The 20,504-nt window shown below is 46.4% G+C and overlaps 1 long non-coding RNA gene and 1 pseudogene across 1 annotated transcript in view; both read left to right on the plus strand.

Annotated features, from left to right (window-relative positions):
• Positions 1-17,581, plus strand: part of LOC149338727 (uncharacterized) — a 197,780-nt gene extending 180,199 nt beyond the window's left edge. Inside the window, exons 3-4 of the long non-coding RNA XR_016283751.1 lie at positions 16,977-17,057; positions 17,468-17,581. This is a non-coding gene — a long non-coding RNA (uncharacterized LOC149338727). The remainder of the gene's footprint in view (positions 1-16,976; positions 17,058-17,467) is intronic.
• Positions 1,648-15,827, plus strand: LOC149338729 (uncharacterized; annotated as a pseudogene).
• Positions 17,582-20,504: the final 2,923 nt, after the last annotated feature.

The raw sequence follows: 20,504 nt of genomic DNA on the forward strand, positions 1-20,504 counted from the left end.
GTGCGATGTCAGTGCACGTTAAAGATTACCCCGGGTGGTAGAAATTTCCGGAGCCTTTCACTACGGCGTCCCTCATAGCCTGAGTTGCTTCGGGACGTTAAACCCCAATAAACCAAACCAAACCATAATATTTACGCACATGGCGAAAACTATATTTACTTAAAATATATACAGCCTGATTCGGGCCTGATACAGCTGATTTCCCGACACAGCCTTCGCTTATGTACAGACAAAGCACCGAAGAGAGAAGGAGGGAAACATATCACTGAAGAGCACTGTGAAGTGCTCGGTATAGATTCTTGGTAGGCGGTGATAGCGGAAAATGAGCTGGTTCGTCGGCTAGTTAGTCCACGACTTTCAGAGCCGGGCACCTTTGATCACATGGTCAAGGAGCCTCCAACAACGTAACGTTAGTGAGTAATCTTACGCTTTTTCGTGTTCTGGTTGAAACTGGTGATGGAGTTAAAACAGTTGGTGCCTATTTTGATGAAGCTATATCGCCAGGAACCCACATACGTATAAATGAAGTGATTTCGCGCATATAGTGAAGCGGGGGCGTAGAATCAATGTTTCATTCTTTTTGCTGTTTGAACTTCTGCTACGCACTACGATTCATAATTTTAGCTGAACTAAATTATTACTTCCTTGTGTGGGGAAAAGCTAGTAAAATTTAAATCGATTGCGTGATGGCAAACATTTTATTAGTGTTGTAATGTTGTAATCACCTTTTTTAAAACAAAAGTAAAAAACGTTCATGATAACCGCTCTTTTTCTTTTATATGAGCAGATGTAGCGAATTTTTCGTTCGCGCTTAATATTGTGCATGTTTTGTAGCTCTTGCCGTATGTTCAAAAAGGTTGAACTACAAGAATTCAAGCGCAAAAAGACGACACAAAGTAGGAGAAAAAAACGACAGGGCATGCGCTAACTTGCAAGTTGCAGGTTTGCAAGTTAGCGCTTGTCCTGTCGCTTTTTCCTCCTACTTTGTGCCGTCTTTTTGCGCTTCAATTCTTGTCAGCTATGAACCAACATGCCCCGGAGAGTGTTTTACTGAGGTTGAACTACGTGTGTTTCGTACTGGTAGGTTTTGTAGCTTGTTGCATTGGCTTTTTTTTGTAAAGGGCAAGCTGTTGCACATATACAATGTGCAGAGCATAAACCTATTGTCCATGCTCTCACTATGCCTCAATTATTGTTTTTGCTTTTGAACTTCCATCAGCCTTGTATTGCTATTCACTGTTTTGCCTTGTAATGGAGTCCGAGTGCCGTCAGTGTATGTTCGCCATTTTTTTTTCCGGTTCCCCATTTCTTCCAAACGCGGAAAATAAACTCGAAACTGCCGTCGCCAGCGCACCGCTACAGTGCACCTCTCGCGGGCGTCACTGATGCTCTCGGCTAACGAAACAAAACAAAACAAATAAGAAACAAAGTTCCCGAGCAAAAAAAAAAAGCGGGCCGCCGCCACTTCGCATGCGTTCGTCTGGACGGTTTCCGCACTGGCGCTGACGTCAGCCTCCGCGTAGCTGCGCTCGTCTCCTGACAGGCGTTTCCCACCGCGGATGGCGCAAGCGGGTCCCCGCGTGACGAGACCAGCGACGAGGGTCAGCGGGCGCCGAGGTCGGCCCCGTCAGGGAACAACCACCGACCATGCCGGGCTACTCCCCGCACGATGAGGACCCCCTCCCGCCCGCCCGCGCACATCGCAAGGAGTACTTGCGAGCAGCGCTGGCAGCGCTGCCGCCTCGGCCCGAGCGTCATCAAGAGTTCCCAGCAAGAATGGTGAAGGACGTTGCATTCACTTAGTTCACCAAAGGGCTCGCCGCATTCTTGTCCAAAGAAGGTAGTATTCACTTCCACCAATAAATCAAAAAATGAACTGGTTTGGTTTGGTTTGGTTTGGTTTGGTTTGGTTTAATGTCCCAAAGCAACTCCGGCTATGAGGGACGCCGTAGTGAAGGGCCCCGGATAATTTCGACCACCTGGGGTTCTTTAACGTGCATGGATATCGCACAGCACACGGGCCTCTAGAATTTCGCCTTCATCGAAATTCGGCCGCCGCGGCCGGGATCGAACCCGCGTCTTTCGGGTCAGCAGCCGAGCGCCGGATCCACTGAGCCACTGCGACGACGCAAAAAAATCAACTTTAATGTCTTTATTGCTGTGAGAACAAAACGCTTCGTACTTAGTTTTTTCAGCATCACCATCGTCATTAGAGTTTAGTATGCTTGTTTGAGCTTTGTGGGCGAATTGAAAGTGGGAGACAGTAATATCCGACTTCGCGCGTCCGTCCTGCGTGGCAACTGCGGTTCTGCTATGGTTAGGTACCGCTGAAAACGAAGTTTCGTTAATAAAACAGTGTACGTTAACCATCCACGGCTACTCGTAGGTTTTTTCACTACGGGTGATGACGATTTTAACACAAGCAAGTTCTTTGCTATTACTGGATCCGTATTGTTATTCCTAAGTAACTAAAATACAGAGAGCGTGAGAAGACAGTAATTATTGATTTGAAACAAAAATGTTAGAGTAGTGTCAAGCGAATAATAAACTTCCGCAAAATCCTCAAAGAGGCGTGAAAAGGGGCTTCAGTGGTCTCATCACACGCGGCAGTCACAGGTGTGTGTATTCACGCGCGACTGGACTTCGTCATGACTTGAACGGTTTCCGCGCGAAATACGAAATTTTCTCGCTTGATTGTGAGCTTCCCAGCAAAAGTAACAGCTTGTCGTGGCGAGCAGTGAGTCAAGAGCTGTGAGGGGTTCGGTTATCTGAGGGTGGAAAAAGAACAGATATGCCGCAGTGTTGCGTTTACGGATCCTTCATCTTATCGTCTTGCGACGATGCAACCTCCTTTTCTTTGGATTGGAAGACGATCCTGAAGAGGATTGGGCTGCTTCTGAACAAAAAATAATTCAGTTTTGTTCAGATAAACTAGGAATCGAAACAACCGGTGCACAGTTCGAACGCGTTCACAGACTAGGGAAATATAACGATGATAAGCGGAGGCCAATTATAGCAAAAATGATGTTTTTCAAAGATAAAGTGCACATTCTTTCATGTGCACGTAAACTGAAGGGAACTTCGTTTTCCATCGGCGAAGATTTCTCGCTCACAAGTAGACAGGCAAGGAAGAAGCTTTATGAATTTGCCAAGGCGTTGAACAAGCCTTTCAAACTATCTTTTGACAAGCTGCACATGGGACCCAAGACGTACATATATAACACCACTACAGACAGCGTTGTGCCATCCAACAGATAGCTAAACAATAGTAAATGCCCGAATGATACTCACGATTCGAGTGCACGTAACAGTAAATCACTATCTTTGTCATATGCCAACATCCGAAGCCTAGTGCCAAAACGCGATCTGCTTTCTTCTTTCCTAGACGATAGTGAATCGCACATCATCATTCTTACAGAAACTTGGTTGAATCCTAACATTACAAACAACGAAATCATTCGTGGTGCACATTCATACAACATATACAGGCATAATCGCATTGAAAAAAGAGGCGGTGGCGTCCTTTTAGGCATAAAGAAAACATTAACATCATACGTAATTAACACCGATTCACATCTGGAAATTGTCTGGGCCGCCTGCCTGCTATCTTCCACTAGGATTCTGATAGGCGCTTGTTACCGCCCGCCAGATTCTAGTCATTCTTTCATTAATTAATTGCGTATCAGTATTACTAAAGCAACAGAGTTATGTCCTGCTCATAGCATCTATCTCATCGGAGATATTAATTTTCCTTTAATCAACTGGGCTCAACTATCATCATCCTGTCATATTTCCACAGAATTTTGTAACCTGACGCTTGATTTCAACCTGTTCCAGGTTGTAAACCAACCTACACGCGACACTAACATACTAGATCTGATACTGACTACAGCACCGGAAACGATAGGATCAGTAACTCATTTAAAGGGATTCAGCGATCATCATTTACTTCAGCTAAGTATTGACATCCCGGTTCAGTTTATGGGCTATGTGACAAAAAAGATTCATGATTATAATAAGGCTAATTTCACAGCTATCAACACAGAACTAGAAACCTTCTTTTATCACACATTTCTACCTTCAATTAACAACCGATGCGTTGAGGAAAACTGGATACTTTTTAGAGATAAGATTTCATATTTGATCAACCGGTTTGTTCCTGTGATCAAAATAACTAAAGATAAATCTAATCCCTGGTTTACTAGAAGGCTTAAACAACTAAGGAACAAGAAAAAGCGGCTATACCGGAATGCTAAGCGTTCCTGTACCATTTCTGCGTGGAATAAGTACAGTGACGCACTAAAACTCTATTGCTCCGCCTTATCTGCTGCAAAAGACAAATATTTTTCTCATGATCTTCCAGCCCTTTTGAAAACTAACCCCAAAAAGTTTTGGAAACAAGTATGCCCTGAGCGTGATGATAGTTCCATCTCTCTACAAAGTAACAACACCCCCATCCCAGACAACGAGTGCCCCTCAATATTTAACACCTTCTTTTCATCTGTGTTCTCTTCTGAAGATCATTCTACCCTTCCGGAAGTTCCAGATCTTAATTACCGCTACATGGCACCTATTCAGATAAGTGAAGAAGGCATCACGTGTCTCATAAATTCTCTGAAGGTATCTACTTCGGCTGGTGTTGACGGAATTAATTCAAAAATTTTAAAAAATACAGTTCCAGTGGCAAGCAAAATTTTATTTCATATTTTTCAGCAATCATTAACTACAGGAATACTACCCTCAGACTGGAAGATAGCTAAAATAGTGCCAATTTTTAAATCTGGAAACAAAAACTCAGCTGAAAATTACCGTCCTATATCTCTCACGTGCATCTGCTGCAAAATGCTGGAACATATAATTTCATCGCATGTCTTCAGTCATCTTGAGCAGAATAACTTTTTTTACACTAATCAACACGGGTTTAGAAAGGGTCACTCCTGCGAAACACAGTTATTCGAACTAACTACTGATTTGCATTTTAATATGAACGATAACCTTCAAACTGACTGTATATTCCTTGATTTTGCCAAAGCGTTTGACCGCGTAGCTCACTGCCGCATGATTTCGAAATTATCATCACTCCGTCTAGACTCGCTAACTTTAACATGGCTTCGTAACTTCCTCTCGCATCGCCAACAGTTTGTATTTGTTAATAATCTGTCCTCTAACCTTTCCCCAGTTAACTCCGGTGTACCGCAGGGCAGTGTGCTTGGTCCCGTATTATTCCTTATTTATATAAATGATTTACCTAATAACATAACTTCCAGTATGCGAATTTTCGCGGATGATTGCATTATATACCGCCCTATTAGATATACTAATGACCACCTGGCGCTCCAATCAGACCTTCTTACTATTAACGACTGGTGCAACTCATGGTTAATGACTCTTAATGTATCAAAGTGCAAAGTCATCTCTTTCACCCGTAAAAATAACAAATCTAGCTATACATACCGTATTCAAAATGATTTACTCTCTCACGTATCACATTACAAATACCTTGGCGTTAACCTTTCTTCAGATCTTTCATGGTCATACCATATCTCATCCATATGTGCCGTCGCCTCAAAGTCATTAGGATACCTACGCCGTAATCTCCGAAATTCACCATCTAATATTCGAAAACTAGCATACCTCACTTTTGTTCGTCCACAACTTGAATTTGCTTCTCCCATTTGGTCTCCCTATCATAGGAACATGATCATCGCGTTAGAATCTATCCAAAACAGGGCAGCACGATTCATTTCCCGAAACTATAACCACCGTTCAAGCGTCACTCAGATTAAAACAGATCTTTCTCTACAATCATTAAGCACGCGCCGTGACATCGCTCTCCTAACACTATTTCACAAATATGCGCACTTCAATAGAACTACTTCATTTCAACTCGATGTCTCATCCCGCACGTCGAAAAGATTATATAATCAGTTTAGTTTTGCAAGAATATATGGTGACACATTGGCTTTCAATTCATCTGCACTATCACGAGCCATCAGATTATGGAATGATCTGCCAGACAACATCGCTACCGCGTCTAATCTAGAATCTTTCCATTCTCAACTCATCACATATTTCACTGAAACCGTCACTTAGCACACCTACGTTCAAGTCTTTGCTGCTACACTCGTGCCATTCGGATGTTTTCTTACTTATGTTTGCCTGCCTTGTTTCCGTGTTTGCCTTAATCGCGCTATTTTGTTCCCGCGTTCGGTGAGCACATTATACTTTATTGTAGTGATTTATTTTGTGTCGCGTATTCTTTTTATCTTTTCCTGTTATTATTTCCGCGTTGTTTCTTCTTCTCCACTAATTTGTTGATATATTGTTTATCATGACTGTATGTTTCTCTTTTGTTTCCTTAGGTTATTAATGCACTGTATAGATTTATTTCTTTTTTATCATGGTCATATGTTCCCTTTTGTTTCCTCTGGTTTTAATGCACTGTATTATTTTTTTTTTCGCCCCCCTTACACAATGCCCAATGGGCCTGTAAGGTATTTCAAATAAATAAATAAATAAATAAATAAAGCAGAGCAAGAACCAAATGCAGGGTCGCTGGCTCGGACTATGCTGATGAAGCACTTTTTTTCGCTTTTCATTTCGTCATATTAGCCGCAGATGAAGAAGCAAAAGGGCGCATCACCTTCCTTATTTCACCTTGTTAAGAATTTCAAACCTTCATCACCATCATGATGATAAGTCCGACTATGTCCACTGTTGGACGAAATGTTTTCCCGTTCATCTGCAGTTACTGTAATCCTGCACCAGCTCCCGTGGAATCCCTAATGTAATATCTTAACTAGGCCCTCTACCATACCCCACAACGTATTTCTTCCCTCGAGGCACACATTGTGATCCTCGTGGCTCATACCTTAGCAGCCCTCTACCTTGCCTGACACAAATTCCTCTTCATGAGCTCCTCTAGGGTATCCTTAACTCGTGTGCACTCTCTGATCCCCTCTGCTATCTTTATGTGCCTTAACGGTACTCCTATGATTTTTCTTTCCATACCTCAGAGTTCTGTCCTAAGTTTGAAGTTCAAGGCTTCTCGTTAGACCCCAAGTCCAAGTTTAAGCCTCAAGGGGCGTGCTTGCCGGATACAAATAACATATAGTTACGTACTCAGCTGGCACTGAGCACGTCTGGGACGTCTATTTAAGAGGTTTAGTGATGGGGCATTGAGCTCAACCCGACCAGGCCGACCAGCTTCTTCTTCATCTACCCTCCGATCTCCTCCGTTTCGTCGTCGACACAAAGCATGCCACAATATACTTTCATGCACAGTGGTATTGGCAGGCTGCAGTTTATAACCTGACAGCTTCTGACAGAAGCCCTCCACATCTTTTCTTATTATGGTTGTTCAAAAGTACCATAGAGATCTCTCTATTGACTACTGTTACCTTATGCTAAATACAGTTGTTCTCCTAATGACCTTCTCAGTTGTGTCAGTCATCCTAAACTCACAACAATCTCTCGCTTATCTTTCAAAATGATTTCAGGACTTCCATGGAAGTACTGGCCATGAAGTATCGCCGTTTTGTTACTGATTACGTATATTTCCTTGGACTCTGCCCTTCTCTGTACCTCAGCCATTTCGTAACACCATCGAATAAACTTGGTCCAGAGGTGTCCCACCTTCAATGCTCAGCACGAACAGAAAGCAGACCTCGGACATCAGTGATGCTTCCACCAAAAGTTCCCTTACTTTGACCAAATAATTTCTATTTTGGATACTTTTTCCCTGCACCGTTTTGAAAAATTTATAAATTCTTTCCTGAGGTGTATTAAAGTGCTTTATTAATTAATTCTTGCACTGCGTCAGAATTAATAAAAGCCAAGGTACAGGTGTTTTCCACGTGTTATTCATGCCACGAGTTTTCGTTTTCTACTCCGCGCTCCGCATTTTAAACATGGGTGAACGACGAGACACCGCGAAGCTGCGTGCTAAATAAAAGTAGTTACGAAGCTATTTTTTGGCTACATCCAGCATAATAAATTTCTTAATAAAAGCAAAGAAAACAGGCACATCGATGACCAAAATTAACATCACTTCTATAACACAGGCTAGTGTCAGCTCAACAGCTGAAATCGATTGATACGTTTATTGCTCGTCACCTTAAATTCGGGAACTGGGGAAGGAAAATAGAGCTAAAGCACATACATAGTAGAACAGCCAAAGGTCCTACCAATTTTCTTGGCATTCCTGACGCCAGGAACAGTGATGCGACAAGCGCATACTGCGACTTTTCAGCAGTCATTTTTCCTGCGCACAACACTGGACTGGAATGGCCTGTCCACAGAAGTTGCCACCGTCATCGACCCCCTAGCATTCAAGCAGCTCATCGGCAACATTTAATCGTGATTTTTATTATATTTGTCCTGTAACGGCCCCTCCCACAGGTAATGTCTCAACATGAGGCCTGTGAAGAATCAAATAAACAAATGCTCCCAGACCCAATCGTATATGCCTCGGCGTACGGCTCCTTGCTAGTAGCTTGCTAGCAGAAACGGTATATTCTATGGCCGATTATCGAACACGACGGGAAGAATCATATGCTGTAGAAAGATCCCCCCCCCCCTCCTCGTCGTCTGTTGGTCCACTGTTACTTACACCGCTAAGTTTGCTGTGATGACATGTTACGCCGACAAAGTACCAGATGTGAATTTAGACGGGGGGGGGGGGGGGGGGGGGGGGGGGGGGGTTCGTTTCTCCGAGCAAGAAGTTATCTGTGGGAAATCCATGAAAAAGACCATTTTTTGTATGAGCAAGTCCCGGAAATACATTGTGGAGCTAGCCTCCCCCCCTCACACATACAGCTCCCGGCTAGAGTCACCTCACACATACAGCTCCCGGCTAGAGTCACCCATCCGCCCCTGCTACGGGCAACTAAACCGTAACCACTATAAAACCTCCACAGCAGTCTAACACGTGGACCTTCGGTTTTCCACCGCGCAGCCCGCGTCGTATCAGTTCTCAAGCCGGGATACCGTTTCACCTGCGCTGTTTTTCCTCGTATCCACCTCGCACTGTTATTCAGGGCCCCCTCACTGCACGCAACTCCCCGACCCCCGAGCCAGGTTTCCGCGCAAGAGAAAGACGTGGCTGCAGCGCCAGCAGCCTCGTCAGCGCATGCGCCACGCCAGGTCGTCTGTCAGTCAACACAGCGGCGCCCCATTGTCTGCGGCGGCTCTTCCTTGTCACTCAGTGCCATGGCGGCCGCATCCGTGCCAGCGGCCCACTTGGCGGAGGCTCCCTCCCCGTACTACGTGCAGTACGCGTGCTTCATCATTATGCGCCCACGGGACGCTGACCGGCCGCTGCTGGCAGTGACGTATGGCGCCCGCGGTGCGGGTATATATGGGCAGCCGCCAACGGTGGTGCACTCTGCGCGGTGCCGCCGTCACGATACCCCTCTCCCCCCAGCCAGAAGTCTGCGTCTACTCTACCGACACGCGCGTACTCGAACGCACTGACACCGAGTACGTGCGGGCATGCGCACGCGTGTGTCGAAGACTCAAGCGTGTACAGCACACGAGCGGGAATCGGCAATCAGTCGGCGCAGATGACGGGCGCCGATTGGAGAAGCTGCACACGATTTGAGGCTGGCCGGCTATATGCGTGCAGCTTACAGCACCCGCCGGACACCAAATGTGCACTGCCGGTGCTCGAGGGCAACCCCGCAGGTCGGGTTCCACGGGTGTAGTCGGCACGCTGTCGGCTCACGACTCGATCGCGGCGTGCCGATGGCTGGGTCGTGCATTCGGTCCTTGAGGAAAAAAAGACAGAACGCGTCAGGATCGCGGTGTCAATTTGTTGAGAGAGCGTGGCTGTGTCCCCGCTTATACCAAAGGGGGAAGTTATGGCCCATTTAATTTTGCGCCTGGGCACAACGCAGACCAAGTAAGGCGGTCACACAGTGTATGCAATACATTCCAACACATCACACAGCGCCCAGTATTCGCATCTGAATATCCCTCATCAAGCATTTTTCCCACTTACTACTATTTACTCCCTTGTACGCTTTTCAGCCGAGAAAGACAGTGGATTATTTCGTCGCAACGACGGAAATTCTTGACATGTAATCCATCAGACGCTAAAAATGTGGGACCTTTGACTGCCGTCAAGACGCTTGCTTCAACGAGATAATTTCGGAACTTCCCAGCGGAAATTACTCCGCTGTGACGAGATATATTATCGCCATGCGAGAGAAAGAGCTCCGGTTACAGTAATGACGTTGTTGTTACGACACAGCCGGTATGTCCAAAAAGAAATGGTCTCCAGTCGTCATGCGGAGTAATCTCGGGCTCCATTTTCAGCCTCCTCCATTTTTTTTTTCGTTTTATCGTTGAGCTCTTTCACTTTCTCGTGTGTTTGCAGCCTTTCTTCTCCTGGACTGGGTTTCTGGAAAAATTCCCTGTCTCTATTCTTCATTTTCATTTTCTTCTTTTCAACCCATTTTCTTCCATCCATTAGATCGAAAATTTCATTATCGCACTTGTGACTTCCTGCACTCGCTGCCCTTCGATTTCTGTCGTCAAAACCGTTAGTTTCATAATAATTATATTAAGGCGGAAGCCTTCAATGTCTCATCATTGTAAGCAGCAGTTGTCGACAGAAAATGTCACGCTTTTCAATTGGTGGAAACGGTCGTGACGTCACAGTGCGCGAATTTCAAACGGGGCCAATTGCACTTTGGCTAGTAACCATGCAACCAATTGAAGGGATCGTATAGTGATGCTCCAAGTGGGACTGAGCTTAGTTAATTGCTTAATTACCTAATTAGCTTTACTAGTCAGGCCATATATATAAATAAAACCGATTAAGAAATTGGTCGACCTCAGGAATCGAACCCAGGTCTTCGGCGTGAGAGACGAGCATGCTATCCGCTCCGCCATGCTAGCTCGATGGTTTGGAGTGAACAAAGGGGCGTCTAGTGAATACGGTGTCTTCGCTCACTGCCATTCTTCTCCCTTCCCTTCCGGCGAGGTTTAGGTGTCCACCGACAAATGAGAGACAGATACATTTCCTTCCCTCAAAAACCAAATTACCGACGAGCGAGGCGCAGAACCGAATGGGCGATGGCGTTCTATGGACTCCTTGGCAGCGTTGCAAGACGCTGTCGCATTCCACACTCAGGGGCGAAGCTTAACATCTTAACCACACATCAGTGACCACACTTTAGGTCAAAAAAGTGCCCCCCTGAATTTTGACGGGTGTCCACCGAGATATGTGAGACAGTTACTGCGTAATTTCCTTTCCTCAAATACAATTTTCATTTTCTTCATTACGGCTCTTCTTTATCTATATTCTTTCACTCCCACTTCCTCCCTTCCTCTACGGTGCGGTTCAGGTGTCCACCGAGATGACAGAGAATTACTGCGCCATTTCCTTTCCTCAAAAAGCGTTGCGTTCAAAGGGCAAGGCATCGCGCCGAACGGGTGGTGGCGTTCCGTGGACTCCCTGGCAGCGCTACAACGCGCTGTCGCGTTCCACTCCTAAAGGCGAAGCTTGAGCGTCATTAATTAGCAGTTAATTAGTATTCAGGCATTAATCAGTAATTATCAATTCCTTAGTGATTTGCCATCACTTAGTAATTATATGTGACGCCACCAGTGCCACAGAAAGAGCGAAGGTGGTGCGGAAAACGCTTCCGCCTCTACCCACTTTAGACAGTCAAAGTGCCCCCTGAATTTTTTTTTTACACTTTAATGCGCGTTGCACTGCAATCCGCGCATGAGCAAAAGCCTCCTCCGTTATATCCTCTAGCCGACTCGAAATACATACCCTTCTTACCTTCTCTGAAGTACTGCGGCTCCCCCGACCTCCTCCCCGTTGCTGGGTAATATTCTTTCATTACTTATGGACGAATTGTTTAATTTGAGAGCTAATTTCGCTCTTCAGAATTCCGTAGTTGTTATAAGAATCAGTTTTGCGTCAGCCTGTGCAACTTGCGCTCAATCTCTTCTGTTCTTTTTTTTTTGTCATCGTAAGCAACAGTTTAAAAAAACCTGCTTGTAACGAACTCCGCTAATGCAAGCTAAGCTCTGTATCCAACAGTCGCAGCTTTGTGGGAGCTATCAGCACAAAAGGCGCTCATTGCAGCGAACTTTACGTGGCAGAAAACTCTGAGCATGTGCGCGGCCTGCAAAACAAGACTTTAGGTCCTTTCACTGTCGAGCCTCTATTCAGTGCGTCTTCAGCGAATGAGAGCAGCACGCAAAGCGCTCACGGTTAAACGAGCAACAGTTTATGATCATAAACTCATGGTCGTGATATATGACCTTGTGGCTCATAAATCATGACCTGCGCCGCCATCACACTTAATTGGCCTCATTCTGTCTTCAGTGCCGAGCCACGTGTGATTGTGCATATACTATACGATGAAGTCATCCATCATAAGTCATGGAGAGGAACTTGTCACTGAAAACGTAAGAAAGCTATGAGACCTAGAAACTGTAGCAAAATTTGTTTTTAATTCCACAAAAAAATATTTCTGATTTTAATGTCTTCAAGTGGTGCTTCTTTTGATTTTCTCACTATTTCGTGGCTTAATTCTCGACAGCATCGACGCTTGACGTGCACTGTTTTCACGTGACTTGTAGACTTGTAATCTCTTGTAATCTTGTAGCTCGCCCTTGTGGTTCGCCGTCCTGTAACTGCAGCTGCAGACAGACACCTTCGCTTCGTCCAAAAGCTTACACCATACCTACACACCTCCAACCTGTGGCTTTTGTTGCGAAAGCTACACTACGCTAGTCGCCGAGCCCTTTCGCGGTGCCGAGGAAAGGCCATACTGCGCATGCGCCAGGAGCAGTGACGTCACACGGCGCACAGCTGGCGCGCCGCCGCCGTCGCTGCGCGGGTGACTCAGAGGTGCCGCCGCCGCGCTCGCCAGTGGCGCATGCGCAGTAGCGGCGCATAGCTAGCGTGCCGGGGCCGCCGCCGCTGTCGCGCGCTCGCCATCGCCTCTCTCTCTCTCTCTCTCTCTCCTCGTTGCTTTCGCAATCCTCCAGGTTCAACCAGAGCTAAACCACTGCCAATTTTGCGCAGGCTCCCCGACCTTCTACATGGTCTGGGAATGCGCGAGCACTTCCTGCAACCGCCCATCTGCCACTCCACAAGAGCCTTGCGCCACCACCTTTGCTGGCCACCAGCTTCAGATGTTTTGCCAACAGCGGAAGATCCCAGACAGCGCTGTGCTTTTGAATTAAGAGGACCACCCTCGAAGGCAACAGTCTACTTTAGTGAAGTACTTTAGTACTTTAGTTTCATCCGCAGTCAAGATGACCAAGAAGTGAAGTTTAACCAACTATTACCAGAAATTTGTTTTTTGTTAGCGGACAAACCGCTGAAAAGCAAACTTGTTTTCGACGTCTTGAGCAAATTCTTGCTGTCCGCACGCCCTCTCTGTCTTCCTTTTTTTTTTTTACTTTGCCTCTTCTCGATATCCTCCTTACTGTCGTCCCCATCTAATATGCGAACTTATCATCTGCTTCTCTACTTTATTTTTTTTTACCACACCACATTTCCCGAATCGTTTGTCTCGTCCACTAAGAACAAACTGAAGCTGGCCTGAGCTAGAAGAGGCCGACAAATGAAATACAAATTTCACCCCTACCAGCCATTTTCCCAAGTAAACCGCGGTGATGTCAAGACAGTATAATGTAGATCTCCGACGCTAGGGTGCACCACCATTAACTTCCCCGTGGCGATCACGGAGTCCATTTCGGTCCGGATGTCAGGAGTTTGAAGCTAGGGGCGTGAAAAAAAAAGTGCCGCAGTTTTAAATTTGGTGTCCTGAGCAATAAATGCAGTTTTTTGTATCAGTATAGCCACAAGGAGCCAAGCAAGCGATTTCTACTAGGAACAAAAATTGCACGGGCGTCAAGCGTGCCTATCCTCCCCGGACTGAGGGCAGTGCACTCCAGTGTCCGTCTATTTGGGAGACGGTTGAGTATCGCGACAAGTGAAAACACGTTCACGGCTCCGGTTGACTTTACAAAAGCTGCCCTCGGGGCGCCTAGGAGCAGTAGACAATTATAGTATACTATACGGTGCCCGGTTCAGTCAGACCGCGCCTGCTGGATTCAGCTGGATAGCATTTACTGCTCCTCTGGCGTCACTCCTAGCAAAAAACAAGGTTTATAGCAAACACTCACAGATTCCCTGTTCCTTATGCGTGCCCAGCATCGTAAGAATTCAAAAAAATTAAAAATTAGCCAAAATTTTGGGCGCTTTCACCGAAAACGCTTGCTGTCGTTCTGACGTCCTATATTTATGACGACTTCATCGGTCGCGATCCATAGTTGCAGGATCACTGAGAATGCATGCGCAGCCATGCCGAATTTTATCGTTTAGACTTCGTTTTGACATTAAATAACATTAGTACTTGGCTGTGATTTGCACTTGCTATGAGATAGCGTCTAATAACGTCATGAGGTTGCTTGGCTTGTGAAAATGTCCGCTGCGGTGGTGCCTGCTGTTATAAAAGCTCCGTTTTTGGTTGGATATCCTGTTTGTCATTAGAACGCAGTAATCACTCGATATAGGCACCCTGCACCCGCCAGGCACCGCCACCGTAGAGGCTGCGTTCAGCTCCCCCGCGCGGCCAGTTCCTCGTCCCTGTCAGGAAGGCTCGCCCCGCGACCTCGTAGGGATGGCGTCTGCTAGCGGCTGCCGCTGTTCGTAGAGGCGGGATTTCCACCTATTCATTCATGAGGCTGAAAAATTCTTTCGAGGAGCGAACGTCAGGAAAGGAACGAAGCTTTTTGAAGCAGGCCATGTACACAATGTGAAAGAGATGGTGTCGTGCGACGGGGGCGAAGTAGCAGTCCGGTGCATTGCGCAGTCAAGCATCACTGCGCAACCGAAAACGATCAAATTAACGCCAAGAAATATTTCTATCTAATGCCTGTCAGCGCTGCACTCTCACTCATTTTTTTTTATGTAGCTATCTTCCAATAGACAGCTCGTAGCCGCGAGCTGCAGTTGCAAGGCAGGCAAATGTAAACACGCTACTGCCGTTACCGTGTTTTTGGAGCGGTGTGAAACGCTCTCCAAAACGAGCCACCCGCAAGCCTGGGGTGTTCCTGCATTTAGAAAGGCTTACCCTGCACTTTCAAAGTCGGCCAGGCGGCATAACATTGAAGGTAATTAGAAAACTCCAGTTTCTGAGCGAACGGCGCAAACCTGACTTCATAACATTCTCGTTTGCCGCACCTTCGCTGTTCGATGTAAAATACTCTGTTCAAACTACGCCTTGAAATGATGTGCCCATTGAATAATCTGCCACTCATATTTTCTCTTTCTTCGGCAACTGCCAGGCCATTATCGCTACAACATGTGCGTCAGTATTTTGGTGATATGAGATGTCCAAAGCAGAAGAGAATGCAAGGTGCGGCGAAGGGCCTGTGCGCACTGAAACTCCTGCGGAAAACATAAAACCTTTTGACTGGGATTCTGCAAAAAAGGAGTATCCCGGCTATTTCATGCAGTATTCATGCAGAACGCTAGTGCTCAAAAAGCGGGATTTCATTGCCAGTTGTGTTTAATTTCTGCGCATTTAGTACAAGTGCCCTGACTCTTCAACATTAGGATATATGATTATTGTACTAAATTATCACCCAGTCGTTCAGACGTGGAGGCAGAGATTTATCAGGAGCATGTTGCCTTTGCCCCTGAAAACGTGCTTTTACTGTCGAAAAAGACGCTGGACGACAAGGCGCAGTGGAAGGGAGCAAGGATTCTGCGCATAGCTGGAACTAAGGTAAACGGTTCTTTGCAGCGCAAAATTCGGGCTCCTTCCTAAGGTGTGACTGCGGGCGAGTTTCGCAGTGGCTTTTTAAGCCCACATATTGTTGACAGCCAAGTCAATGACCGGAAATCGTAGGTGCAAGAAGAGGGAAGGGTTCCCAAAGAGCCATTAGCATTCCTCCGAGAGTGCTGAATTTGCCATGAGTCAAAAACCTGTCTAGAAGGTAATGCATGAGTCAAGAAAGCGTCTCCCGCATGGGTTTGACCATTGTTTGACCAGAAACTGCGCGCGCTTGTTGCCCGTCGCGAAGGGTGGGCCGTCTCCCAATGTCGCGTTGGAAAATCATAAAACCTTGTCAGAGGCGAATTTATATATGTATTATTGTATCCTACAACACAGCAATGTGTCCTGCTGTTGTTATGTGCCATTTTGTGCTCGGGAAGGAGGCGCACAACCGCTTCGCGACAGCGCGCGCAACACAGTGGGAGCTGTCAGGCCGCCCCCGCCTTCCTGACAGCGACGCGCGCACCGCCGCCAGTGGCGCGCGCGTCGCGCTGGAGTTAGATGCGCAGGGTGCCTATAGGCCAACACCGATTGTACGCAGGCCCTTTTAGACCCCACATACTGTACCCCACTGTACGGTACATTCCACGACTAAGTTACAAAAGGTAAGGACGGCTCCTGCTCAGGTGTGTCGTTCCCGCGCGCGCAGCGAAGCTAGCGAGCAGCGTGCCGACGTAGTACGTGGTGCGCGGATGCGTTCGTTGCCGTCACCGGTGCTCAGTGTCGAAGGCCAGAGGCGTCCCTTTTGGGGGCCGCCGCGTGTCGACACCGGGAACCGCGGCGTGGCTCCCTTCTTTACGGGGCGGCCACTCCGTCACGGCGTGCAGCCCGGCTGCTCGCACAACACTGGGCCCGCTAATGAGCCAATTACGACTGCCCCCCACCGCCTGGCATCCCAGAAACTGGGGGCGACCTGCGCAAAGCTGCGGCTGCGACCAATTGTGCTCGGTCACGTGGTGCCGGCTTACTGGATCCCTTTTTTCTTTCTCATTCTCTTTCTACATGTCATTCGTCCTTCCTTTTCATTGTTTCCTCTTATTCCGTCGTTCTTTCCGCCCATTTTTCTCCCTTTCGTTCGCTCTCTTGTATCCTTTCTCTCTCACCTTCTCTCTTGCGTACTTTGTTTCTTCGTTTCAGTCAGTTTTTCTTTGTTTCCAGTCCACGCAAACGCAACCACCTTAAGCCCCCTGATGCGGCCCTGGAGCAGTGGGAGGTGGAAGTTAGCCAGCTTCTCCCTGGGTGAGTAGGAGGCGCTGCTCACCATGACAAAATATTGCCAAGAAGTCAGCAGAAACTATTAGGGCCCAACCAGCCCTTCTGCATATAAAGGTTTACTCATTAATTCGTTCATTCTTCTACCATTTTTCCTTCTGCATTCTTCCTTTACTACTGACTTTTTTTTTTGTTATTCCTCTGTCGTTTCTTTCTTTTTTTTTTAATTATCTTCTATGAATCTTGAACACAGCTGCAGCCTTTTAATGGAGGAGGCAAATTGCGAAACCCCGAGCACTGAGATTTCTGGGAGCGTTAAAGAACCGCAGGACACCGACATTAATCCTGACCTTAGCAATGCGGAGTCTCTCGTAGCCCACAGTCTTGGTTTGGCGTTTTGGAATACGCTAACCGATTTATTTTCCTTTCATTTCAAGGAAGAAAACTACCGCCGCTCGACAGAACACTCAACAGGGCACAGACAGTAGCTCGGAGGGGCCTACGGGCCGGCACCTACCCCTGCTTAGCAAGGTACCGTACACTTTGAGACACCAGTTTTATGAGTTTTATGTGCGCCTACTAACCGCGATGCGAGTGCCAGCCAGTGCGTGCGTGCGTGCGTGCGTGTGTGTGTAGACACCACCCCCGTGAAACTCATTGTATTATGCCATTATCAGCCTTCATTTGCATTTTCCTTCTCCTCCTCTTCCCTTTCCCCTGTGTGGAGTAGCAGGCCAGGGCCATGTTACCACCGGCCGACCTCTCCACCTTTCCCTCATTAAAATTCCTTTCTCTCTCTCTCTCGTACACTTTGGACAGAAAGATTCGATAGGTTATGCCCGCAATGCGGCTAGGCCTCGAACCTCTGCACACTCTGCGCATGTTGCAAAGTAAAACTCGGATATGGAGGAAAAAAGGAGTAGCCTCGAGCAGAGGAAGGCGGTACTGGTCAGCTCGGGCCCCTCGACCTGAAGAGGGCCTGACGGGCAGCAACCGCCCTTGTACTCACGGACTTCAAAGAACCACCCCCGAAATTGAAGAGATCAATAAAATGTTTTCCTCTCCCTCTCTCTCTCTCGCCCACCCCCTTTTCTCTCTTTTTTTTCTCGTTTTTACTTTCTTTATGGCTGTGCCATTGTTTGTCCGTCGTCTGCTTGGTCGACAGCATATCTCCATTTCTTTTTAGATTGTCGCTCCGTATTCTACTATTTTGTTTCGGATTTTCACCTGAATAGGGTCCAATTTCACTTGCATTCATGAAGGAAAGCTTAGAGGAAAGTAGCAACACGCACAGCTGGCCTATATTATAAAATAAAAGAGAGTTTAACCAAGTTTTACTACAGAAACAGATGAACAAAAGCAAACATTCAAACTGCAAAAACGTTTTGACATCGAGAAGAGAAACAGCAGAACAAAGGTAATTGTCTAAATAGCAAAAATGCGTCGTCACCTGTTGAGTGGATTGCCTACAGTGGGCAAGTGTAATCTAAATGCGACTAACGGATCCAAGCGTGCCGTGAGCGTACGCATTCCTTTTCCCTTAAATAGCATTGGTGTGTTTGTGACCGCTGACACACCCAACAGTTGTAGACAAAGGCATTTTTGGACGGCAAAAGTGTTTATGAACGCAATTTTTTTTTCGTATATTGTAACATTTCACTATAACAATCAATATATCCGCCGATCTCCCGTCAAGAGGCTTGAGCTTTTTTGGCTACTGATGTTCTTACAATCGTCAAAAGAAGTCCCCGTTGGTATTCTGTGCAAGACTTAACCACTCAGTGCGAGTGACGGAAAAACTTTAAAAGAAAGGCTTTGCTACGCATCAGGAGAATGAACCATTACCTTCAATATTTCAATAACAGTACCTTACAACTTTTCAATATTTAAAATTTGTGTTTAAAAATGTTGGACATGGTGTGTACAAATTTCAGTGACACTAATTTCAATTGTTTAATATCAGCCAGGATCATGCACAACAGTATATGAGGTCACGAAGGACTGGGATAATACGGGATCTAAATACACCGCTAGAATGATCTGCTGGATTCTAAATCCTTTTTGAATGCCATCCCTAAATCCTATTGTAACGCACTGATGGAGTCTTCCATGCCATTCTTTTAACGTTCTGCTGATGGTGTAATCAGTCTGTTAACAAGCGGCCTTAACTGTGTGTCCAAGATGCTATACATTCATAACCCCAGTGGAAACAATGGTGTTAAAGCACGAGTACAAATAAATGCTAAGTGCCGTGAGGTATTTTCTACGTAAGGGTCACTCATCAGTGCATTGGTGACCTAGCCAGTTCCCTGGAAAAGGAATCAACACTCGGCTTTTCGGTTCACAAGGCTGCGCAATACCTGAGAATCCAGCATGCTTAGATAACTGCCGTCACTGGCTGTACATGCGATGAATAATGTCGTCCTACCATTTTCCGCAACAGATATGCGACTGGTCGCTATCTTTCTGCATGTCCCTCTCGTACTAGCTTTCTGAAGGGTTCCGGAAAAAAATGTCCCGAGAAAAAATGTCCCCGAAAAAAAGTATCCGGCAAAAGTGTCCCCAATCCAAAGTAGTAAAAAATGTCCCTAAACGGGTGCAATCAAACGCCTCGTAATCCGCAGGGATTTCAGCATCGGCCTTGCATGTGGGAGATACCAGTAGTGGGTTCTTACCCCATGAGGCGGATTTAAGTGGTGGAACGAATCCCTGACCCGTGAACCCAACGGTATGGCCAAACCAACGCAACTGTGGCAGTGGTTTATTGCTCAAGGCTCGGAACAACAGTACATGAGAAGGACATCCTGAGACACAGAGTAGATACAAGTTGAATACGTTTAATTATTGGACGTTGTATTTACAGGTGAATCATATAGCATGGCCCAAGCACTGCGCATGGCCTGTGCACTACCATCGAGCTATCACATGAGCCCGATGCAATATTTAGGAGGTGGTAGCTCAGCGCCTACGCACTGCGCTTGCAGAAAGCAGCTGCGCGCTTGCAGCAGAGATTGCAAGGTAAGTGTACGGGTTATCAGACGGGGTGTAACAGTATGCACAGCGATAAAATTTGGATACTTTTCCAAGCATTGATTTAAACGATGTGCTATTTATTTTCGCAATTGAGACTGCATGACCATGGTGCGTCAGGTACTGCAAAACACTTGATCCTTACACGTATTCTCAGATTCAAGGAAGAGTCCAATATAGAGAGCAATTTTTTGTCAAGTGGGTTCCGGAAGATCTTATTCTTTGCGTAACTTTTCACTTGGGGACATGTTTCCTAGAGGGCGCTTCCTCAGAGGACATTTTCTCCGGGGACCTTTTTTCGGGGGCCCATCTTCAGTGGACGTTTTATTCCTACACCGCTTTCTGAAAACCATGCAATAGCGGATGCTCGGTAATGAACTCCATCTGAGATATAAAAAGTAGCTTTGACGAAGAACGGTGCTGTGCTCATACGGCGTTTCATCT

Source organism: Amblyomma mixtum, chromosome 6 (assembly GCF_055824585.1).
Source record: "Amblyomma mixtum isolate Tamu chromosome 6, ASM5582458v1, whole genome shotgun sequence".
NCBI classification, from domain to species: domain Eukaryota; kingdom Metazoa; phylum Arthropoda; class Arachnida; order Ixodida; family Ixodidae; genus Amblyomma; species Amblyomma mixtum.